Below are 26,233 nucleotides of genomic sequence, written 5' to 3' on the forward strand. Positions count from 1 at the left end.
TTAATAATGTTTTATTACTAATAACTTCATTATTACTAATTTTTATTTATTTCGTATGATGTGATCAATATACGAAGGAACCAGTTTTTTCTTGCTTCCTTCGTGTATCGTGGCCGGGATATCCAACCAACCGGTTGGTTCGGCACCATCGTGATATCCAGCCCGAGGGGGGAATCGAACCCCCGACCTTTGGGTTGTCAGGCAGGCACTTTACCTACCCGGCTAGCCCGGTCGGCATTATTACTAATAAAATTATATTAGTAATAATGATGTTTTCCCACTTAATACGTTTTTTAAATACTGTATAGAAATTATTTATTTTTGTTATTAAAAATATTAAACAATATAAACTTTTGGTAATCAACCAAGTTAGTACCAAGTATCATTTTAGTTCATACTAAACCACTGAAGTAGGTGAAATTGCATCGTTTTTGATGTACATGTATCTCATATTGTGAATGCCTTCACAACGAGTTGCCCTGATATTGCGCTATCTCCAGTAAGCAACGTTTCACCAATGAAGAAGACAAATTTTACTTATTTTCGGCGGATACCACCACCCAAGGATTGTGGAGTGATGGTATCCGCCGAGAATCTATTGGCGAAGTGTTGCCTATTCGAAATCCACTGTCGAAGCGTTGCTTATTCGAGAATCCACTGTCGAAGCGTTGCTTATTCGAGAATCCACTGTCGAAGCGTTGCTTATTCGAAGTAGTTCAATATCAAGGCTACTCGTCGTGAAGGTACTCACAAAATGAGGTATAACAAAAACGATTCCATTTCACCCCATATACCCTATGGGGCCCAAGGCAAAATGGAATTTGGGCGCCCCCCATAAAAAGAAAAAACTAATAAAGAACATTTTCAATTTCATTTTATTGTGACAACAAAACAAATTATATGACATAAGAAAAATCTCTAATCCAGAAGAATAATTCAGAAATAATACATACACTTAAACTAATAAGTATTTTTATACTACTTTATATGCCGAGAAATTGTATATCAGTTCATTATAATCAATCCTGTTTGTGATATCATTCTCAATACAAATAATTGCCAAATTACTTACTTTTTCTTGTCCAAGTGAATTTCTAATATAATTCTTAAATCTTTTAAGCACAGAAAACGATCGTTTTGCTGATGGGTTCGAAACAGGAATTGACAAATATATTTTTAAAATTATGTTCACATTATGAAAAGTTGATATTAGTCCTTGAGTTGCTTCGTGCATAAAGGTGAATCAGTATAAATTTTAATTTTTTGCAAAATGTATAAAATGCGTTAATTCTTTAAAAACATTAGCGTCAATGTCATCTGAATAACGATTTATTAAATTACAGTGGCGGGCAAAAAAACTGCATCACTTGTGAATTTTGCAAATAATGTTTTGCACAGCATTGTGGATGGCAGAAATGTTCGAAATGCATTTCTTAGATGGAATACATAACTCTGTGAATGAAATCCAATAAAAAGACTCCACCTGATATACCTTGCCATAAATATCTTCCCAAAGGGTAAAATGCGTAATTAATGGAAATATGAGAAATCATGCAAAAGGCTATCACTGACAACCAAATATACATTTTATTGCATTTACGTGTACAAACTGAAATGACAAGTTAACGTAATAGTATTATGTGCTGTAAGTACTCAACATTTTGTTGTTCCTCCTCGAGCTGCAATTACTGCCTTGCAACGATCTGGCATAGAGTTAATCAACTTCTGGATATACGATTGCCCAATTTCGGGGTACCACACCTTACAATACTCTCCAGTAGCTGAATCTTACTTGTTGGCTTCTTCTGACCAATTTTAGACGACATTATGTACCAGCAATTTTCAATAGGGTTCAAATCTGCACTGTTGCCGGGCCAGTCCAACACTGTAATGCCAGCATTTCTGATGTATGACTGCACCTTAAGGGAGAAAAACGAGGGAAACTATTGGTATATGTTTTAAGCTTTGTAAGACAAGAAGACAAAACTTATCATTAAATCTAAATAGCATAAAACTTACCAATTTTGCTGTGTGGCAAAGTGCTGAGTCCTGTTGAAAAATGCAGTTTTGGACGCCTGTGTGGTGATCCTTAATAACAGATTTTAGGCACTCCTCAAAGATAGCAGTGTAGGTTTCTGATTCACCGTTCCGTTAATAGACTTAATTCGCCCCACCCCTTTGCTTGTTATGCATCTCCAGACCATCTGACCGGCAGAGAACTTTACAATCGACGTTATCCAGTCAGGATGGTATGCCTTTGATTTTCGTCGTCTCCCATCCGAGCCATGCAGTTTGAATTTCGTCTGCGGTAGCACAGTGGTATCGTCACCATCCACCCAACACCGGATGGAAAAGCTCCGTGTTGGGTTTGAATCTCGTCGACGATGCGAGGAACTTTAGTAGGCTTTTTTCACTCCGTGGCTGAGTTAGTCGATTTCAAGCGTAGATAGCAAGGTTTTTTTTTTTTTTTTTGCCCCAGAAACTAGGGTTTTTTCGTCCAGCAAACAGGAAAATCGACCAGAGAACACACGTAATTTACAGACAAAAAAAAATATATGGGTAGATTATTACTAAATTACAGTTGCTCAAAGCGAAACGGATACAAAAATATAGATTGTGACAGGTTTAATAATAGAAAATATACATATATTAGATTAGATACATACAGATAAAAGCTTTCGGTTGTTTAGTTAACCTTCTTCAGTTGAAATGAAATGGAAGTTAGAATGGAGGCGTGTACTGCCAATCTTGTACGTGAAGTGCGAGGCTAATTGTTTGATGTTGAAGCCTGTGGCTGTAATGTATGTGGCCTGGCCAGCGTTTGTCAATGGACAGGATCGTTGCTTCGGTGATAGGGTGGACTTGACAACCACTGTTCCTGTTCACTGAGGTATTGGAGCATTTGATGTTTAACGACTCCAACCAGGCGCGGCGCAGATAATCAAGACAAGACTTCAGTTATAGCTCGGACACAGCATGGTTTTGTTAAGGGAAAGTCTTGCCTGACCAATCTGATTGGATACTGTGATGCAGTCACAAAAGAACTGGATGCAGCGAATAACCTTGATATTATATACTTGGATCTTAGAAAGGCTTTTGATACTGTTGCACATGGAAGACTGCTGCACAAATTCAAGCGGTGTGGCATTGGAGGCAAATTGCTGCTATGGATAATGGGGTGGTTGAGGGGGAGAAGAGGGGTAATCAATGGACACTGCTCATCGTAAACTAATGTTATTAGAGGAGTCCCTCAGGATTCAGTGTTGGGTCCATTATTGTTTTCTGTATTTATAAATAATATTGATGATGGTATATCAAGCTTAATGTCCAAGTTTGCAGACGATACGAAGGTTGGCAGGGTTGTTAAGGACACTACTGACGCTATGCTGCTGCAACGGGATCTGGAAAGGTTGAGCAGATGGGCTGAGAGGTGGCAAATGAAGTTTAACATTGACAAATGTAAAATTCTACATATGGGAAACAGCAACCCCAGGGCAACACATCAACTCTGTGGTACTGCTAGGACAATGGTAGAGAATGAAAAGGACCTGGAGGTAATTGTGCAGGCAGATATGAAGTTCTCTGAGCAGTGCAGACGGGTTGCAAGAGTAGCTCATCGTGTCTTGTCAATGATATACAGGAATTTTTCTAGCAGCGATAAGGAGATGATTATTCCCTTGTATAAGGCAATGGTCAGGCCACACCTTGAGTACTGTATACAGGTCCAGGCCTCATTTTAAGAAGAATGTAGAGCTGTTGGAACGAGTACAGAGAAGGGCAACAAGATTAGTGAATGGAACAAAGGGTTGCTCTTACTAAGAAAGGCGTAAGTTCTGCAAATTACAGTGTCTGGAGACTAGGCACCAGCGAGGTGATCTGATAGAGGTGTATAAAGCCTTGAATGGTTTGAGCTTGCTCAATGCCGATGGGATTCTTCCTCTTGCTCAGAATAATCATCTGAAAGGGCATAAATTCAGATTGAGGAAAGACAGATGTAGGATAGATGTGCGGAAATTTGCCTTTAGCCAGCGGGTAGTTGGTTGGTGGAACAGACTTCCATCCCTTGTTGTGGAAGTTGATAGCCTAAATAAATTTAAGGCTCAGCTGGACAGGTATTTCGAACGAACGGAGGGGTGAAGTGGAAGTGGTTTTTTTTTTTTTTGGCTAATGCTGCATAAGCTTGCTTTCTTGCATCATATGCCTCTACTAATGCTAATTTCACCCACTCGGTGGTTTACTACGAATTAAACTGATGCGTGGCACTAACTTTTTGGGTTAGAATTTTGCGTAGTCTTAGGCTCTCAGCGCTAAAACATTTTTAGTAGAAACATTTTGATATAATGAAAATGACAAATTGCAATTGTTTTCATCGATATCCATAACTGGATATGTTTGTTTGTTTGTTATTTGGTTTTTAGGAGCATTAGCAACTAAGGCCATATTGTTCCGGGATATGCAGTGGTCGTTCCCTGACCTTTCCGCATCCTCCGTATTGGGTGGTGACCGGCTCGAACCCCGGTTTAATCAAGAAGCATGTGCTACGCACTGCTGCTCCTTCCCACCTGGCTACGGAGGCGCCTAACTGGATATGTAGACAGCGTTAAGTTCTGATGGTTGCGAACAGTTCTGAATGACTTAGTACTGTACATTATTGCTCTGTCTTACTGTAATTGTGACCTTTTAAGGTATGGTGAAACTCCATAGGAGCTCATTCTTGCAATTTGGTAATGAGTTTAATATATATATGTATTCTTCGTATAGCGGACACTCATATAGAACATGCTCCCAACTCTCTACCATTTTACATTCACAATATGGTTGGGACTCTTAAACGTAATCTGTTTACCCTTTCTTAAAAAAATATCCAAAAGCTCTGAATACCACCATGAAATGTAAAGGAAGTGCCCCAGCTCAACCTGCAGTGCACTAGTTGATATAGTCATACATGCTCTCACTATAGTTAAAAGCATCACTCTTTGAATTGATAGTAATTTCTTCCGGAACTTAACATTAGTAATCCTATGATACCTCACTGAGGCCGTAATAGGAATAAAAAATAGTAGGAATAAAAATTGCCAATAATAGGAATAAAAATTGGAATAATAGGAATTAAAATTGGCAATTTTAATAGGAATAAAAATTGCCTTATAATACAGACTTATAACACGTTTTCCTAGTCCCCAGTCTGATTTAGTGATACGGACAATAGATGCTGTAAACTTTTTAATTTTAATACTTATATTTTCAAGGTGTGCAGTAAATAACAACCTGTCACCTTAGATACTAAAGCTATTTGTTTATCATTTATATGTAACTTAGGGGACCTACCATAATCTAACTTCCGCCTGAATATCATCATTACTGTCTTACTAGATGATACTGTGAGTTTATTGTTTTTAGCTCATTCAATCAAGGTGTTAACTACATTATTCATTTTTCTTTGTATTTCCATTCTAGAGTTTCCTTGAACACAAATAACCAAGTCATCATCAGCATATACTGATGGCTTCAAATGGCATATGCTGATGACTTCAAACTAAGTCACTCCCGTGACTCAGTTTGAAGCAATTGATTAAGAACTAGGTTCCAGAACACTGGACCTAAAACTGGACACCCTCTATCTATATCACTTTTATACTCTAAATGTTGAGATCTAACCAAAATCCTTCTTCCACATAAATAATTTTTAACAGTGTAATATAACAAATCAGGACAATTAATCGCCCGCAGAGATTGAAGGACGCTCTCAAACCACACTGTGTCGAAAGCGCCTTCAAAGTCCACAAACAGAGCTAACACATATTTACTAGAAGAAAGCCTACAATAAATTATCAAGTCATTTATAGCATTCTCCGCAGAACACTTTTTCTTGAAACCGAACTGGTAAGGAAAAGTTACATTAGCAGTGTTAAACAAAAACTCCAATCTTAATTACAATAATCTTTCAAATATCTTGCCCAAGTTAGCTGACAGAGAAATAGGCTTGTAAGCTCTTGGATCAGTTAATTCCTTCTCTCGTTTATGAATTAATTTTAATAGGGCAATCTTCCAGAAACCTGAAAAGATTCCCTCCTCCACATAACATTTATTATACATTTTTAGAATAATTTCAGGGAAAAGTTCAACAGCTTTAACTATTCTGCTGTCTTCCACCATATCTAAATCCGGTGTTTTACTACAATTTAGCTTAGACGTTATCAATTTCAACTCAGCAATATCAAATAAAACTGTGTTTGAAGGACCACAATAAACACTGTTTTCCCTCCTAACACTACTTTGCACAGCATTGTCGTCTGCTACACAATCCACCATAAACAGTTTATCAGTAAAAGCCTGAACTGTTGATGTCCAATTGTGTGTTTCAGTGTTACCAGTTTTCACAGTATAAATTACATTATTAACATTCAGTTTGCTTCTTGTTAATTTAAACAAAAGACCCCAAGGGTCATTATTCCCTACAGTGAATAATTGTGAAAGTCAATGCTTTCATCCTATGTTTATATATTGATTTATGATAAAGTTTCCTTTTCACTTTATACAACTCCTTAAGCCTAACAGCTTCATCAAGACCCCATACCCTATACCTCTGATATATTTTCCTTAAACTGAAAACGTCTTTCCTTAAGTCAGCCAATTCATTAGACCACCAAGGTACTGATCTATACACTTCCTTCTTCTTTTTGGTTGCAAATAATAATACTAAATACAATGATGTCGGTACAAAATAAGCATATTCTATTGCACTTAGGTGATTAAAATCATCAGCTGAATAAGAAAACCTGCATTCAAGAAACTTTTAAATTTGTCACAATTTATTCTTTTGTAGTTAAATCTGTTACATTCATTAAATATCTCCTGATCACAATATCTATTTACCAAAGATAAATTGAACACATTAGTTCTATGATCACTGTTAGTGCAATCAGTGACTACATCCCACAGAAAAATTTTTCTATCCAAAAGCTGAGTTACCAAGGTAATATCAATATTTGAAAAGCCATGGACATTATCAAAAGTGGTTGGCTTACCACTGACATTTAAAACAATCAAGTTATGGCAGAAAATAAACTCCTCAAAAGCTACACCTCTACTATCAGTTGTGTTACTGTACCACAAAGATGATTTAGCGTTACTGTCAATTGTAAAAACTACATTACTGCAAGATATAAACTCCATGACTCCTTTCCAAATACTGGATAGATATATCAATACTCATTGTTGGTGGATAATAAACTGACAATAATTAAAAGGAAATTGTAACAGTTGAACCATGTATGCATGTAGCACATTGAGTACATAATTTTGAAATGACTGTTATATTTAAATTTTTGTTAAAGAAAACTATTGCATCTTAGGTTTGCAGTCAGTGTTATGTATAACCCTAGAACTAACAGGAAAACCTGTGACTTTAAAATTTCCTCCAAAAGTACCTACATATGGTTCCTGCAAACATAAAATATCAAAATCGTTTTCAGTCACTGCCACCCTAGCTTCATCTATAACAGATCTGCATTTTTGCCCATTCAGCTGCATAATCTTAAAAACCTTCTCCTTGTCTAACATATTATTCAGTTCTAATAGGGCAACCTTCTGTTTATATAATTATTATTCATTACAAACCCTTAAACTGGCTAACTCTAAAGCCCTAATATATTCAAGACATTTATTTTCCCGTACGGAGTGCTCACAATCTCTTCCCCTCCGCTTACAGTTAATACACTTAGCCCCTGACTCTTTATTAGGACGGCGCCTCCGTAGCCAGGTGGGCAGGAGCAGCAGTGCCTAGCACACGCTTCTTGATTAGACCGAGGTTCGAGCCCGTGACCACCAAATACGGAGGATGCGGAAAGGTCAGGGAATGACCACCGCATATCCCCGGAGCAATATGGCCTTAGTTGCTAATGCTCCTAAAAACCAAACAACAACAACAACTTTATTAGGACAGTCAGCAAATACGCTGTGCTGCCACTTTATTAGGTACACCCCTGCTGTGCTCACAAATGGTTTGTCCCACAACGTTGCAAATCACATGACCACAGTTGTGGATATAAATGCAGCAGAAAAACTTTTCTAATATCGGTTAAGCATACAAATCGTAGCAAGAACGGGGAAAAGGAGTGATCTAACGGACTTCGAACGTGGCATGGTAGTAGTTGCAAGACGTGCTGGGCAAAGCATCTCTGAAACGGCAGTTCTGCTGAATTTTTCGCGCAACACAGTTTCGCGGAAGGGTGTATCGAGATTGGTGAAACGAACAGAAAACATTCTCAACGGCACTCTGGTTCGCCGAATAAAATATCACAACGGACCACTAGGCGCACTTTGTCGTGAATGGACTACAATAGCCGACGGCCACATTGCGTACCTTTATTATCAATGAAGAACAAGAGAACACGCCTCCTGTGGGCACAACAACACCAGCCAGCACTGGACTATCGAGGATTGGAAAACAGTTGCTTGGTCTTACGAGTCGAAGTTCCTGGTGCATCATGTTGATGGAAGGCTCAGAATTTGGCGAAAACAACATGAATCCATGGACCCGTCATGTCTGACGATTACTGTGCAAGGTGGTGGGGGCAGGGTTATGGTGTGGGAAATGTTTTCTTGGCACACGTTAGGTCCATTGATACCCATAGATTCACGTCTGAATGCAACATCGTACCTAAATATCGTTGCTGACCAATTGCATCCGTTCATCTTGACAGTTTATCCTCAGTCACATGGTTACTTCCAGCAGGATAATGCGCCGGTGCACAAAGCCCGAATCACTATGGAATGGTTCCAGGAACATGACAATGACTTTTCTTTGCTGCCGTGGCCCGCTCAGACCCCCCTGATCTCAATCCTATTGAACATCTTTGGGATGAGCTGTAAAGGGCTGTTCGCTGCAGGCCTACACCTCTGTCAAATCTCAAGGAACTGCGGGAGACACTCATGTACTCCATTCCTGCACCCCGTTTTCAGCATCTTGTTTAATCCGTGCCTAGACGAATTCAGGCTGTTTTGAAGGCTAAAGGAGGCTCAACACGCTGCTAGGTAGGTGTACCTAATAAAGTGGCAGCACAGTGTATGTGTCCACCTTGCGCGCAATATTCACATGCTTCCACCTTATGAGTACAATATACAGCTGAATGCCCATAGCCAAGGCATTTAAAACATTTGCTAACTACAGAGGGATGATACTGCATTCCTCGTTGTCTCGAAATGAAATAACGTCTAGAATCTGCTTGTTGGCTCAAACGGGACTCGTTAGAAGACAGAACTGTACGCTGTTTGTCAGGGATCAAGTCAGATGTTCATGGCACCACTTTCGACGAGCTCTGCGGTGGTTTGGGGTTAATGGGATTCAAGGTATTTGTGTTTGTATGGCGGTGTCCAGGTTTCTCCCTATATGCCGCTGATGCAACTGAGAAGGCACAGCGGCAAGGGTGTGTATGTATAGGTTCTGTTGAGAGCTGGCACCTGGCATTTCGTGGCCAGGGGGCAAAAGATACCTGGTTCTCTGTCTCCTGACTCCCATTCCAAGCCAAGTGTAGGCAGTCAAGTTCTACTACAGGAAAATACTCTCACTGGGGCTATCAGCCAAGCTTGGGAGCTCCAAGATATTTAAGGAAAGGAAGTGAGACATACAGAGGGAATAGTATGGGAATTGGACATGTAGGAAAGTGGATAGAAAGCAAGGGGATGAAAGTAGAAAGCATCCCCTAAAAATGAATGTCAAGAATATAGGTTATATAATTTAGATCACCAGTTGAATCTGTCACTGCCCATCAAAACAAACATAACAAAACTAATCAAAATACAGCCAGATCAATAAAAAAGTTAACTCCATAACTTAATTACCATTTAAATGTATTCAAACTCTGAACTATATATGAATAAGTTACCACTTACTAACTAATTTAACACCAGTTACCTATCTTAATACAAAATACATCTGTCAACCCGACAATCACAAAACCTAAGTGAACTATCACCTTAGACTTATTCAAAACATAATTTGCGATTATACAAATGTTCAACTGTCAATCAGACAGTTTTAACAAAGTCTAAACCAAACCTTCAAGAACAGCAAACTCAAGTCGACAGTTTGTTGGCAGAACGTTAACTACTTTTATACATATATATATTTTTTTTCATCCTAAATTTAACCTTTATTATTAACAAGTGTAACCAATACTGTTAAAATCAACAATGTTATCAAACTAATTTAACTGTGCCAACAACAACCTTAATCAACCACCGAGGAGAAACCATTATAACGTATTAACAATTCCATAGTACAATCAGGTGCAAACCATGCACTAAAACATAAGATAATCAAGTATTAATCAATTTATATTTACAAGACATTAGCAACGTTCTCGTACCATTAAGCAGTCTTCAACTTGTATAATTTCCCTGCTTACAACAAGCCTTCACCACAATTCTGACATTACTGTGAAACAATCTTCAGTCTCAATGATCAACACTCATAATTCTCTTTCTTCTTTTAAATGCACGGTCAGCAAAATCGGACAGTGCAAGAAAGTTTTCCTTGGAGTCAACCAATTGCGAAATGTTTCCATCATCATAGACATTTGCTAATAATTGTAATTCATTTGTTATGTCGAAATAATAGCGACACTTAACAGTTTCTGAAACTCCACATTTACACAAAGGGGAGGCAGCTAAACCGAATAAAAACAATTTAGAGTTCGTGCTGCTGTGCTCTGTAATTAAGAAGGACATACTAACCCTATGTTAACCAGGCCGTTTCTGGTCGGAAAATTCTGATACATTAGTAAGGAATTTATAAGTAAGTCTTTCAAGTTCAGCAAGAGGCCAGCGCAATTGCCAGTCTGTGACAAACTCATTCCCGAATTCTAATATTGTCTTCCTTTAATGGAACATCTTAGTTTAATGAAAAATTTTCAACCCTAGCAGACAAAGCCTTGCATCTGTGGAATTGTAGGTAATGAAACATAACTTCATAGTGTATGGTGTATAGTGTGTTCATGTCTAACGGCACCAGGGGTTCCCCCATATCCGCGTTTCTTTCACTGTGGGTGTGACAGTTCACTGTAAAGGCCAGAGATTTAAAAGTGTATGGATATTGTATGAGTGTAGTGTTGCGTATCGTTGTTCTTCTGACCATTTAGCCCCTAAACCCATGCTGGGGCCCAACGTTGTCCACACTATGCCTCGTGGCGGCAGACCAGGTACACTAGTATTTAGATATTTACTCTGACAGGTCCTGCCACCTAATTTCCTGAGATTTCAGTGGCTAGGATCTAAAAAAAAATAATTAAAAATATATAACATAACTTTAACGCAATTAAATTTAGTCATTAAAATTTTTAAGTTATGTGGGGGTATACACTAGCATATTAGGTAGAGTGGGGGAAGACAAAAGGCTGGAGGAAAAGACAGAAATATGGGGACGATAGAGAAGGCAACCCCAGATAATCAGCGGGGCAGGCCCATGCCCCACCAGACGAAGAGAGGAGTGGCAAGGAGGTGAGCGGACGGTAAAGACCGTGCACTCCCCCTGCCCGGGGAAAGGGGAAAAGATAGTACCATGCAAGGGAGCATGGTTTGAGAGCCAAGATGGCCAGCAGCAAGCTGCAGTTGGTCTTCAATGGTACTGATGTTCCCATTTGGGATATCATTCATGGGACCAGGTCCCGTCCAGTTTAGTCAAGTCAGTTCTTGTCATTTGTTCTTCCTGGTTGTCATGCATAGGGTTCAGTTGTGCTCCATTGCAGCGAGCACACTCGTCTTCTTGCAAAGAGCTCTTGGGCGTAGCAGAAGAAAGCCATGTACTCTTGTTTTGTATCCAGTATGTTGTGCTCCCATCCTCTAGGACAATATAGGATCTTTGTTATTAGGATGTTGCGGTGGTCGTCATAAAGCTGGCAATCGTACATTAGGTGTTGCCAGCTCTCCAGACCACCGCAAACTCAGGTAGAGTCCTCTTCAATTCCCAAAAGGAAAAGTTTGGCACTGGTCGCGCCATGTCCGGTGAGGTATGCCGCATGGAATCCAAGTGAGAACCATGTTGGGAACTTAGGCTAGACCCTGCCGATGTCAGGTATAAACTTTCTGGTTATCTGTCTTGTGTGGGAGTTTGTCCATCTATCTAGCCACACCTGCAGCAGGTGCGCATAGAGCCTCTTCCTTTCAGCGGTGCGGTTAATTGCTGGGTCAGTTGTATGTCCGAAAATATGCCCTTTGCCAAATGGTAAAGTAATTATTTGCCCACAATATCCAGGTCAAGGGGGAGAACTCCGATCAGGACCTGTAAAGCGTGGGTGCTCACTGTGCTGCAGGCGCGAGAAGTAAATCGTAGAATAGATCTTTGGGTTGAGTCGATGATACGTCGGTTGACTGCGGTAGTAGCCTTGTGATACCATAAACCAGAGGCATATGTGATGATGGGTATGAATATGGCTTTGTAGAAGATATGTAGCGTATGCCAGCCAAGGCCCCAGTCCCTTCGAGCCACCCTAGCAACGAGGGTAGCGTATTTCCTAATCTTGGTTCGGATGTATTGTAGGTGATCTTTGAAGGATATGTTATGGTCTAGGATAACCCCTAGATACTTGAGTTGTTTGGAGAATTTTATTGTCGTCTGGTTTATCTTAATTTGAAGAGGCCGTCGTAGGTCCAGGTTCCCTTTCAGCAGGGCTGAGTTGGTTTTTTCTGGTGATATTCTCAGGTGATTCTGTTTTGCTCAGTTCTGCAGTAGTTCCAAGGCCAGGTTCGCAGATTCTTCCAGTTTTGCCCTTGAGGTCGTCGGCGAATGCCTGAGCATCCACTTCTCCGAGGTCCGAGACGAGGAAGCTGTCCAAGACGACATTCCATAGGAATGGTCCCAGGACCGAACCCTGCAGGCAGCCCCAGTAGATGCTTCTAGAGAGGGTCTGATAGGGCGCATTCATTACTATGAATCTGTTTGATAGGAAGTTCTGTAACGCCTGATAGAAGTTGCTGGGAAGATTTGCCGCTCTTAAGTTTGGCCAGTACGCTCGGCCACCAAAGTGTGTCGAACGCCCCAGCGAAGTCCACAGAGATCACCAAGTGGTATTTTCTGTTACAGTTCTCCACCTTCCCCAGGAGGTGCTGGTGGGCATCTCTGGCAGAATGACCCTGTCGAAAGCCGAACTGGTCGGGCGTTGTTAGTCCTGCAGTATTGTAGTGATGTTGGAGATGAGCATGTAATAGGCACTCGAACAGCTTGCTGACCACAGAGAGCAAGGCTATAAGTGTAAAGTGTAAAGTGTATTTAGGGTCATACGGCACCAGGGGTTTCCCCCATCTCCGCGTTGTTTACATTGTGCTGGGTGTGCCAGTTTGCTGGAAATGCCACAGATTTAAAAGTGTATGAATATTGTATATGTGTAGTGTCGTGTACCGTTGTTCATCTGGTCATTTAGCCCGTGGACCCCCTACTGAGGCCCAATGTTGCCCCTCTTTCGCCCCTTAGAGGCAGACCAGGTACACCAGTATTATAATTATTTACTCTGGCAGGTCCTACCCCCTAATTTCCTGAGATTTCAGTGTCTAGGACCTAAGGGAAAAAAAAAGAAAAAAAAAAGAGTGTGCATATATACATACGTACAAAAAATGCATATACATACGTACAAAAAATGCATATACATACATACAAAAAATGCATATACATACACATCAATTGGTATAGGTTAGTTCGCATGGTGAAAGTGCTAGAATGAGAAGCCGAGAGTTTTGGGCGATCATGCCGTAATCAAAATTTATTTTGATGGTTAAATTTGGATTGTGTGGGACTTTCGCTTGCGTATAGTTAGAGTTGGGGGAAGGAGACTGAAGATTGGGGAGATATAGTCAGAAATAAGGAACCTATAGCGAAGGTAGCTCCAGCTTGCAGTAGGGCATGCCCATGCCCCACCAGAGAGAAGAGAAGGGTGGTGGGGTTTGCAGGAGACGGCAAGCCATCTCCCTCCCCCACCGGGGAAGGGGAGGAATTGTGGGCCAGACAAGGGAGCTGACCCAGATCCCCAATAGGGCGTAAACGCCTGTGGCTGCATAGTGGTCGTTTATCATCAGTGGCCTACCATCCAGGGCTAATGGAATTCGTTCAGGCTTTCTTGTCAGGTCCCTACAACGACTGTGCAGGTTCTTCTTCATATTTTGGCGAAAGTCGCTCATGGGACTGAGTCCCGTCCGGGTGTCAGTTGGGAAGGATTTTCATCAGGGTTGAAGGTCCAATCATGTCAATTTGGTATCTGTGCAGTGCGACAGCTGCTTGGTCGTTAGTCTTTATAAATTGGGAAACGCCCCAGCTGTGGGTTAAAAGAGTCAGATCCTTACGATCACTGTTTGTGGGATGTGTTCTCGTCATAGTGGCGGTCTTTACATGTTCATTTCTGTGCTTTGGTCCCATTCTGGGTGTGTAGAGTCATTTGCATGCTATAGGTTGGACTTGTCTTTGGTAGTCGTGGTTTCTTCGTGGGCCCTATGGCCTATGCGGGAGTGAAAGTCGGGATGTTTGGATTCAGTCACAATGGGGAAATAGGGATTCAAGACTCCTGTTTTTGTTGTGCTGGTTATTCCGCAGGTCAGTACGGCTTGGTGAGGTCGTACAAGCAGTGAGCTATGTTGGTTCTGGTTGCTCAGGGTTTGCTGGTGGCGGGAGGGTTTGCCGTCTCTGGCATAGAGGCTCTGGGCAAATTTAGAGAATAGCTTGTAATTTGCTTCATTCTCCAGTAGATAATGCTCCTGGTTTTTGGGGTTGAATTGTATCTGTGTGATGAAGTGTCCACGTAGATCTTTATAGTGCTCACATTCATGCATTATGTGGTCCCATGTCTCCAGGGAGCCACACGCACATGTGGAATTATCTGTGATGCCAAGGAGGTTCAGTTCGTTGTGGATCGCTCCGTGTCCTGTGAAGAGTTGCTTCATTCTCCAGTAGATAATGCTCCTGGTTTTTGGGATTGAATTGTATCTGTGTGATCAGGTATCCATAGATCTTCCTGCTCACATTCATGCATTATGTGGTCCCATGTCTCCAGGGAGCCACACGCACACGTGGGATTATCTGTGATGCCAAGGAGGTTCAGTTTGCTGTGGATCGCTCCGTGTCCTGTGAGGAGGTAAGTAGTGTAGAGTCCGGGGTTGAACCATTGCGGATATTGTGGATAGACCTGTTGGAGATTAGGCAGAAACTTTCGAGTTATTTCGCCTTTGGTTGAGTCAGTCCAATGTTGCTGCCAGATTGTTTGTAGGTATGTTTCCAGTCTTTTCTTCTCTGCCTGTCTGTTATTTATCGTATCTGTGGTATGGTCTAGATACGTTGTGGCTTATCCACGCCTGAGTTTCTGCTGCATTCCTGTGTGGATTACTTCCAAGTCGAGAGGCAAGGTTCCCGTGATAACTTGCAGTGCATGTGTCAATACTGTATTGCATGCTCGGGTGATGGTTAGGAGGATGGGTCTGTGTATTATGTTCAATCGTCAATGATTCACCACTGTTGAGGCCCTGTGATACCAGGCGCCGGAGATATATGTAATTGCTGGGATGATGGCTGTCTTGTAGAGGAGCGTGAGGGTGTGCCTCTTCAGCCCCAGTATCGGCGGGTGACCCTGGCAAGCATGGCTACGTAATTTTTAATCTTTGTCTGTATATAGTTGAAGTGGGGGGTAAACGATCGGTTTCTGTCTAGTATAATTCCAAGGTATTTAAGTTCAGTGACAAGCTTAACGGTTTTATCATTGATTCTAATTTGGGGCGATCTGGTTGGGGTCAGGAAGCCTTTTAGGAGTATGGATTTCGTCTTGGTTGATGAAATGGTCAGGTGATGTCCTCCATCCAGTCTAGGGGGGTGGTTAGTGCTTCGTTTGCGATGATTTTCATCAGCCCTAGAGTTAGCGGTCAGTACCAAGGAGAGATCATCAGCAAACGCCAGTGATTTGACGTTCCCTAGATCCTTGCAGAGGAACTCGTCAAGTACACAGTTCCATAGGAAGGAGCCCAGTACCGAGCCCAGGGGTCATCCGCGACAGACCCAGCGCTCCATCCTACAGTAGGGAGCATCTATTAAGATCCTTCTGTAAGTAGCTCCGCATACAGCCATAGAGATTCATTGGTAATTGGGCTGCTCTGAGACTTGCAAGGACGCTCGGCCACGATAGAGAATCGAACGCCCCGCAAAATCAATCGAGATGAGGTGGAAATATTTAGGTCACAACTCTCTGCTAAGTCCAGGATATGTTCCAGAGCGTCAAAGGTAGATCTTCCAGGTTTAAAGCCGAATTGGTTGTTTGCAGTTAAATTTGCTGTGGTGTAGTGTTCTACTATACTCTGTTTGAGCAGTTGTTCAAATACTTTGCTTAGCACCGAAAGTAGGGCTATTGGTCGATATGATTCTGGTATCTGTGGCTGTTTGGATGGGTTTTTAAGTATAAGTTTCACGCTGGCCACCTTCCAGTCTGAGGGGGTTGCACAGGTCTAAGAGGAGGTCATAGGTATATTCGGCAACTTTCTTTACTATTTCTGGCTCCAGATTGTCCTGACTTGGAGTTCTTTTGCTTTTTAATTTTCTTATGGCTATTTGTAATTCATGGTGAGTGAAGAGCTCTTCCATTCGTGTGTTTAGTAGGCTTCGTTGGCCAGACAAAGTAGTTGTTGTTCAGGAGTATCATTTCCGTTTAGTGGTTTGAAGGTGGTATTTAGGATGTTGTTGATTGAATCTTGCCAATTTTTTTGTCATAGTGCTTGCGGGGGTGATTGTGGGGGATGTCACCTCCCCTTTCGGCAGTTTGTTCATGGTTATGCGATATATTATGCTCCATGGGCCCGAGTTGCCTACAGTAGACACTAGGTGCTCCCAGGACAGCTTCTCCTGCCACGTGATCATCGCGGTATATGTATTCCTGGCATCCCTGTACTGCTGCCTGAGGAACTCCAACTCAGGTGGGGGCCAGGTGCGTCTAGCTCTCTGACAGGCTCATCTCTTTTTCATTTCCCGTCTCAGTACTTCAAGTTCTTGTGACTACCACGGGACTGCTCCTGGCTGTCGGGTTCTCGTTCTGGTCATCCGATCAGGACGAGGACTCGACAGCCGGGAGCAGTAAAATACCAAGGATCTGACAGCCGGGTGCAATAACAAATGCCATAACAAGTGCTGCGTGGTTTGCAGCACTTGTTATGGTATTTGTTATTGCATGTTGGTGGTGATCCGGTGTGCAGCTCAGTAGTTGGTCGGTTTGTAGATTGTTCCCAATTCGCTTTGTCTACTGCATACCTGTTTAGTTTGAGACTAATGACTGGGGCTCACTGGAGTGATCTTTACATATCAAATGTGATAGCTCAGTGGTCGGAAGTGGTCCAGTTCTCTTGAACCTTCCAGGCTGCAATGTGATGGCAAGAGATCTAGTAGCTATGGTTGCATCCAAGGTGGCTTCCCAAAGGGAAGCCACCTTGAACTGAAGGTGGGTAGATTATTGAGATGGTTTAGGACAACAAAGCCACTGTTGGTCAAAAACTCTTCCATGTGTTTTCCATTTCTGAACCCCCTACGTTCCAGGGTCTCGCTGTGCCACAGAGGTGAGTGGCAGTTCAAGTCAGTGGAGACAAGTATCCTGGCTCCATGCAGCTCGGTGAGTACATGTTGCAAGTACTGTGTTGCAGGAGAATATCAACGCCCGGACGACAGCACAAGGATATCACATACAATTCTCCCAGTGACGATATTATGTGTGCACAGGATGCCCACTCAGAACACAGATGGGTGAACTTTGTCTTTGTTATATTAGGGGTTCTCACCACTGTAGCCACCCAGGGGGGTCACTCCACCCCACCTGGACTCTTGTAATTGAGCGGGTATCCCCTTACAGCCCGCCGCAGGTGTAAGATTCTTTTAGCAGTATGATATCAAGATATTCTTCCTCTGCCTTTTGCCTAATCTGTCCCGCAACGGCAATGGCCCGCTGCGCATTTAGTTGAAGAAATTTAATGCAGCTTGTGTTATATCTTTTAGGAAGAGTCCCCATAGTGGATCTTTAGTTGTTGTGCGCCTTTTGCTTTTATGTAGACAGGGCACTTGCTGTCTCTGAGTGAGTGTATGTGAGGGAATTTCTGCCACTTACAATTTGCACAAACTAGATCGTTTGCTTTGTTCGGGCTGTATGCGAAGTTGTACCCCTTCTCAGCACAATGTCCGCATGTTGCTTCTTGTTGGGTGCATGTGTGCGTGGTGTGCCCGAATCGGCAACACTGGAAACATTTCGGGACCGCGATGTGCTCCTTGTACCAGTGGAAGCTCCAATTTATGTATATTCTTGTCTGTTTTGTGATCTCTTGTCAGGCTTCAGGGGCCAGTCCGAGTACCCAGTTTGTGGAACCTCCATTTCTGCTCTTAGTTTGGAATTTCGGCGTTATAAGGCTGGTAGGATCTCTGTCAGGTAGTGCCTGTTGGAGGTTGCATCTGTACACTTCTTCACCTTATGAAGGAAGGGCTGAGGTCGTTGTCAATGTCAAATATGACAATAGAGGTGCCTTTCTCTCTGGGCAGTTCGGCTGTGAGCTTGAGCGTGGGGATCCTGGAGTTGTTCATAATGAGGTTTGCATCATACTTGGTTGCAGTTTCGATGATGACCCCTGTGTTCCGCGTCTTTCTAATGGATTTGATTTTGGCAGGTCTGAAGTCTTGAGTCATGGAGTCGACCACTATTTTCTTTACTTCTTCGCTGGTTTTGTGGGAGTCATTTGTAGTGGGTTTAAGAACCACAAGATGTGGCTTTGGAAGTAATGTCTTCCTAGGAGTAGGCGTGGAAGTGGTGGTTATAGTTATAGCTTTTGGTTATAGTTTTTGGCTAATTATCTACAATGCTAATTATCTACAATGCCAAGAGAAAAAACTGCTGAGCTTGGGATAAATATTTCTTAATACCGCAGTTGTTGTCCGGATAACCCCCAAGCACCTGCTGCATAATAAATAACCTGTATAAATAAGCACTTCAAATAATTTTAACGTTGCTGGTTTGATACTCCAAACCGTCTTGGTAATTCTAATTATTTTTCCAGTAAGCGTTTTGATTTTCTGTACTAAGTATTTAACATGGGGAATAAAACTAAACCTGTCGTCAATAATAATACGTAAGTATTTGTAATTTCTAACAATTTTTATGGCCTAATTATTTATTCTAACATTTGATGGTCTGTTAAGATTCAAACAGCCCTTTAGTAACATTTGTTTTGTTTTAATTATTGATATATCCAATTTGTGAACAATACACCATTCATTAAGGCTAAATAAGACACCATTAACCCGCTCCTCCAGTCAGCCCTAGAATCAACAAGAACTTGTACCACTAAATCATCAGCATACGCGAGTTTCACGATTTTCTCTTGTTGAATAGTGAACTACCCATCAAGAACCACGTTCCAGCACACAGGACCTACAACAGATCCATGAGGGCAGCCCATAGTAACAGCACACCTAATCATGCAGGAGCCGAGCCAGAGGAAATGATCCTGAAAATATCTTGAGATAAGTCTATAAAGCAGTGCAGAGACCCCGGCCTCCCAGAACCTCGCCAGGACGCTTTGCCACCAAATGGTGCCAAAGGCCCCTTTGAAGTCCACAAAGAGGCCGAGACATACTTAGTATGTCTCAGCCTCTTAGTATGTTAGCAGACCGCACAGTATCCATCACAAATTTAATGGCATCTACAGTTGATTTTCCCTTCGAAAATCCAAAGGTTCTTATTTTGATGGTAATATATAAATCTACGAACCATATATTTTTCTAAGACTTTTCCTAAGATAGGTATCAATGCTATAGGGTTGTAGGAAGATGGCTGATTTACAGGTTTCTGTGGACTTTTAAACAAAATCCTCAATTTTGCTTGTTTCCACAGAAGTGAAAACAACCCTTCAACAAGATTCGTATTAAGTAAAGTAGTTATGAATTGCAGTGTGAGTTTCCATATTCTTTTAAGAATGATAACCACTAAAAGCTCCCAACCAGGACATTTCCCATCCTTCATGGAATTTATAGCACCTGATATTTCCTGTTGAGAGAACAATTCCTCTTCAGCAAGACTTGAGTAAGTTAGATATTCCATACGTAAATTTGACTGCGCAGTACATTCTAGCACCGTAATATCTTGTTGATTATACCTTCCAAGATTTCATTTACTGATTCTGACCATGACAAAGTTTCAGGCCATCAGGAAACAAAATTGAAGAGCAGCTTTCACTGAGATATATCTTGTTTGTTACTAATTTACACACTAGACCACAAGAATCATCTTTGAGAATCGTTCTCACCATTCGTTCCCAGGCAACCTTTTTCTCACGATAAATTTGGTTAAAGTAATTTTGCCAGGCTTGTTTATAAATATCTCTCAAATGTCCTACCTCTTACCTGGACTTATTGTTTCTCTTTGCTTGTCGGAAGCTGCACCTGGCAGTTTTTAAGTCATTTCACAAGGTTATTAAAATCTGGGTCCACCAGGGCACATAATTATTCCTTATTAACTTTTTCCTAAAAGTGTTATTGCATACTACAATCAGTTCCTGCACGGCCTCCACCTGAGAAGCAGTTGGCAATTGATCAATACGATGAAGATTACCAGCCACGGTAGCAACTCGTAGTTTTAGATCAAAGTCATTCAATCTGCCCCTTGGGTTTTGTATCGTGGAAAATCGCATGAATTCTTGTTGGCTCTAGGAGAAAATTAAAATCTGCATTAAGTGATATACCGTTGTGATCAGTGGCATTCCATGCATTTCAGTGCATTTTCCAATTCCTGATACTGGGTTAATGGGATTTAAGGTAGTCTTGCTTTTTGAAGCGGTCTCCAGGGTTTCCCCTATGTGCCATAGTAGCGTCTGAAAAGCAAACATGCCAAAGCCGATAAGTGTGAATAAGTGTTGGTATGTAAAGTTTATGTGTGTGTTATGTAAAATGTTGAGTGCCGGCGCCTGGCAACTTCGCAGCCAGGGGCAGTGAACACCTGGTCTGCTGCCCCCCTGATTCCCATCCCATGCCACGTGGAGGCATGTCAGGGACCACACACAGGTAAAGACTCTAGTGGGATAACAAGAAAACTTGTTATCCGAATAAATGAGGAAAAATGAAAAGGAAGGAACATAGCGTGAGAAGCAGGGATAAGTGAATGGATAGGGAAGAAAAGAAAAGCAAGGGGTTGAAAGAAATAGGCATCCCCAGAAGAGGAAGAAAGCAAGAGTTTAAAGAGTAAATAATATAAGACACTAGTGGACAAAGATTACGCAGTTCGGTAAGGCCACACAATCAGATCAAAAGTAAAACTAATGTACACATTATTTACCAAGCCAACAATTTACCATTTCTCTCAACTAGAGAAGAATAGACAAATGGCTATTTACAGAAATAAGTAAATACCAAATTTGTTATCAAAACTACAATCATTTTTGGAGATTAATTTAATTTAACCTTTGCAGGAAGGATGCTTTCACTTCTACACTTATGCAAAGAAGTAATCATATGACAAGCCATTAGTTAGAACACTCTTAATAAGACAGTAAAGAAAACTCTAACATTGTACAACGAAGCAATAATGATGAAATCAGCTTTAGCATGTAAACTCCATCCATTTTAGATCATACACCTAAAAGAGAATATAAACATACACCTAAGAGAGAACATAAACATACACCTAAGAGAGAGAATATAAACATGCAGCATGTATCCTTTCCATGCTTAAATCGTCAAGTTTCACCATACTGTCCAACAAATCAATAATTAACACAAACAAATCAAACCTTATCCTAAGTTTGGTCCTTACAATCAGCTGAAGATCAAAACAGAAAAAAACATCTGTTACTCACACTAAGCTAGATACAGAGACCTAAGGATCTTGTCTTATCTACAACTGGCATATCTGTAGCTTGAACAGACCAATCATCAGTTCTCACAATATTTCTCTGAGCCAACGTTGGATATGGAATCAAAAAAAAAAAAAAAAAATCCAACTGTGTACACACCAAGCCTCATATAGAGTAGCTAAGTATCAGCAATGCAATCCAAGTTCAATAAACATAATATATCACTTTTAAAAACAATTAAACCAATCATCTGTCTGATTCAATCAAAATATCACTAGGACTATAGTTTAACGTTTGCAATAATGCATAAATACCTTTAATATATCGTCAATACTCTTTTCAACTTTTATTCCAGAATCATTAATCTGGACAGATAAACGAACCCTTAATTTCGGTCCAAAGATTATTTGCAACTATGTACAATGTTCCATTCATGAAACAACCAGCTTCTATTAATCTTAGAATCCACATATATACTAATTAAGTAATGAACCACGATTGTGTTAGTCACTTCAAGGTACATCTCTGTATATCTCTATTCATTATAGATTTTCTTCTGTTAAACTGCTGATCTGCATAGTCAGATAAATCCATAAAATTATTCATATTCTCTAAGAACTGAGTCCCATTAATCGAATCAAATATCGCAGTTAGGATTTGTAGCTCACTTCTAATATCCAAATATATGGTACAGTCAAATAACAGATGCTCCACAGGCTCAGCAGGACCGCAATGACAGAGAGGAGAGTTGACCAAACCAAAAGAGTAACTTGCAGTTAAGGTTTACTTGTCGTGTTAACAGAAACATAACATTAAGATCGAGATTAAACCAGTTCATCTGTTTATCTGAGACATGAGGAATGCATTTATTTGCAATTCTGCCTAATCCTGATTCACTCCAGTGTGGTTGCAAATCCATTAAAAATTCACTCCGAAGCCTAGTTTTATCATCTTTTTCCGGTAAATCGCGATTCAGAAAGTAATTCCCCACACCAGTTGGTAGGTTTTTCCTACGATGATACTGCAGGTATTGAAAAATTACCTCATATTGTACTGGTATCCTACAACAGAGAACCTGCAGAGCCACGGTCGAAACCGTTCTGCAGGTCCTAGACACAGCCAAAAGGAAAAAGCGCTGCCCCTGCAAAAAGTACTTTCTAACTAAAAAATTATTAACTCTGGAGCCCCAGGCTCCAGCAGCATAGCAAGTTATTGGTAAAAATAAACAAGAATAATACATTTGAGAGTAGGCTTAAAGCACCAGACATTTTTGGTGATTCTCATTATTTTATCTGTCAACGCCTTGATCTTATGTAATACATATTTAGCATGATTAACAAAATTAAAGCAGTCATCCAACATAATTCCCAAATACCGCTTCACCATATTGGGGGGGGGGGGGGGTCGATTTAAATTTAAGTATTCTTTTAACAACATCTGATTCGTTTTAGGGATTGAAATTTTTTATTTATGTGTTAAACACCAACAATTTGTCATCCAATATATCATTAGCTCTGTTTTCTAATTCTGGCCTTGATTCTCCAAAAAATTAATTTTTTTTTTAAAATCATCGGCATAAGCAATTTTTAGAACTTTATCCCGGTCCACAGAGAGCCACCCATCAATGACCCCGTTCCAGCAAACAGTGTCGAAAACGGATCCTTGAGGGCAGCCCCTAGTAATAGGGGGCTGCCCTCAGCCGGTAAATGGGAACAGAGACCCCAGCCTCACGGGACCTCGCCAGGACACTCTGCCACCATACGAGTCAAAGGCCCGAATAACAATTTTGAAACTTTATTACAATTAATATCTCCATAACCTTACCGAGAATCGGCAGAAGGCCTATATGAAGTAGGTACATTTAGTGGATTGCCAGAATTCTTTAATAGCAGTTTCAGATTTACCAGTTTCCAAGATTTTGGAAACACCCGCTCGTTTAAACAAGTATTTAATAAATTTATTATGAGTTTAGGACAAATCTTCCAAACCCTTTTCAACACTGCTACTTCAAGTAAGTCAACTCCGGGACATTTTCCATCTTTTATTGTTTATTGCATTTTCAATTTCAATTTGTGAGAAAAGATCCTCATTATTGTTGCCAACATAGGTTAAATGTTTAAGTCTCATTATAGTCTGTTCATTACTTTCAGGGACCGTAACATCTTGTGAAGCTATAGATTTCCATCAAGCAGAGCATTGAGAGAATCGGACCAAGTTAGTGTTTCGACATTATCCGAATTTACAATAGACGAGAAAAAGTTTCGCCTGGATGTATTTTCTCCCAGACCAATTTATAGGGTAAACCCCAAAGGTCATCTTTAAGCTTTGATTCAACTAACTGATCCCAAGCTGAACGCTTTTCCCTGTAGATACTATTTTATACAGTTCCTCGAGACGCTCAATCTCTACCCTTTTCTGTTACCTCTTTTTAGCACGTTAATAATTTCTGCATGTTGTCTTTAAATTTTTTTCTCAGAGATATGAGTCCCTAGGTTATCAATGTTTTAATGTTTTCACTACATTATTTATATGTACTAAGCATAGTCAGTTCTAACTTTAGTGGCTTACTGAGCTCTTATAAATTCTGCTCACTTAATAGCTCTATAAGAATGGTCAGACTTACGCTTTCGCAACTTGCAGTTTGGACAAACGACTGTAGATTCCTTGTTCGCGGACTTTCCAATTTGGTGAACCTGGTCGCCACAATGCCCGCAAGTGTACTTTGTTCCTGATGACAATTCTTGGACGAATGTCCATAGTTTAAGCACATAAAACATCATAAGCGATTAAAAAATCTTTGACACCCTGCACGAGCTAGCCTAGTACATCTTAGCATCCAAACCTATAATAATTTTTCTAATAATACCAGGCGTTTCTATAATCTAGTGTAGATTATTTTTAATCTGCGACCTGATTTTACATCTAATTTTTACTGTGCGCTTAAATTCTTCTACTGTAATTCCATGATCAGACAAGTTTTTGTCGTAAAGATCATGTGATAAGTCAGAGGCAGAGACAGCTTTATTGATGTCATAAATTATTAACGTAGGATTGAGTTTCTTTGGTAAGTCCACAGACAAATTTAATTATTTAAATTTATTACAGCTTTTAAGCTTATCTAGATCATTCTGTAATGCAGTTTCTATCAATATACCTTTTTCACGAACATTTCTCACTGATCTTATTTTTAACTGTGTAAACTGAGATTTAAAGTTTTTTGAGACTTCCTGTTTTACGTCTTCACTTCTCTTACAATCTAGTGACTGTAAGAGCAGGTACTATTCTGACCTGCTCTTATAATCACTATATGCTTTGGCATTAGCCCGTTATCACCCAAGACCTGTGTGTCTATTTTAGAGGCAGTCACACTAGCATAGCTAAGGGCCTGGATAGTCATGGGCAAGTTTTTCTCCTCTATCCTCGCTTTCAATTTCTCATTCTCTATCGTTAGGTCCAGCGTCAACCTCTCCATTGAATTCCAGATTCGACTAACTTCTATAAGAGGTAACATTTGCACCATCCCTCAAAACATCTAAAAGGTTATTTTTAACGCTAAGATGAAGAAGTCCACTGTCGAGGTAGCTGCAAGTTCATTACCACCTTGACTATTTACAGTGTTATTCAACTCTTCCTGAGTTGAATGCAACAGTGGGAATTCCTGTCGCATTAAATCTTCAAATTTCTTGAACGGTTCCTGCAATTCGCTCAAGTTATCCTCCAAAACTTCGGGGCAACAGTCAAGTCATCCGTCATAGATGACTGAGAAACATCATCTGATATTTTTCCTTACTTGAGTTTCAACATAGCATATACAAACAAAAACCTGGATGAGAGTATGAAATCACAGCAACTTTGTGAATCTGTATCTCCTAACCTATCCGGTAGTGAGCGCTATAAAAATTATGAAAAATAAGTAATTTGATATGGTTACCAAAAATATTAGGATCACACTTGTGGGCCTTACTGGAGGCTCTCCAACAAGGGAAAAAGTTCTACCCAAAAGTAGACAATTGGGTACTTGTAGGCAAAATATTAAGAAAACAGAAATATCGATGCTAAATCATTCTAAGAGCGCAACTTAGGGCCCCACTCAAGGCCATATATATATATATATATATTATATACACAATAATAACTATTATATTGAATATACACACTAAAAACCAATACTTTGTGAATTGCTGTTCTATGCAGTATCTATGTTCTGTTTCTACCAGGCAATATGGCAATTCCAACGATGTTTTCCCGCCTACTTAAATCCATTAGCGGCCATGACAATTTATAGTAACACAGTAATCTAAATATCAGCATAGCGTATATGTATACTCCAATATATTTCCTGTCCAATAGAAAAAGTCAGATGAGTGATGTCACTATACAAGACGGCAGGCTACAG

At 40.6% G+C, this 26,233-nt stretch overlaps 1 pseudogene; it reads right to left on the reverse strand.

The window, feature by feature from the left end:
* The window catches only part of LOC150087018 (peptidylprolyl isomerase domain and WD repeat-containing protein 1-like), a 48,601-nt pseudogene extending 24,007 nt beyond the window's left edge, over positions 1-24,594 (reverse strand).
* Between the last annotated feature and the right edge of the window lie 1,639 nt (positions 24,595-26,233).

Source organism: Mastigoproctus giganteus, chromosome 4 (genome assembly GCF_048544385.1).
Source record: "Mastigoproctus giganteus isolate SK-2022 chromosome 4, ASM4854438v1, whole genome shotgun sequence".
NCBI lineage: Eukaryota > Metazoa > Arthropoda > Arachnida > Uropygi > Thelyphonidae > Mastigoproctus > Mastigoproctus giganteus.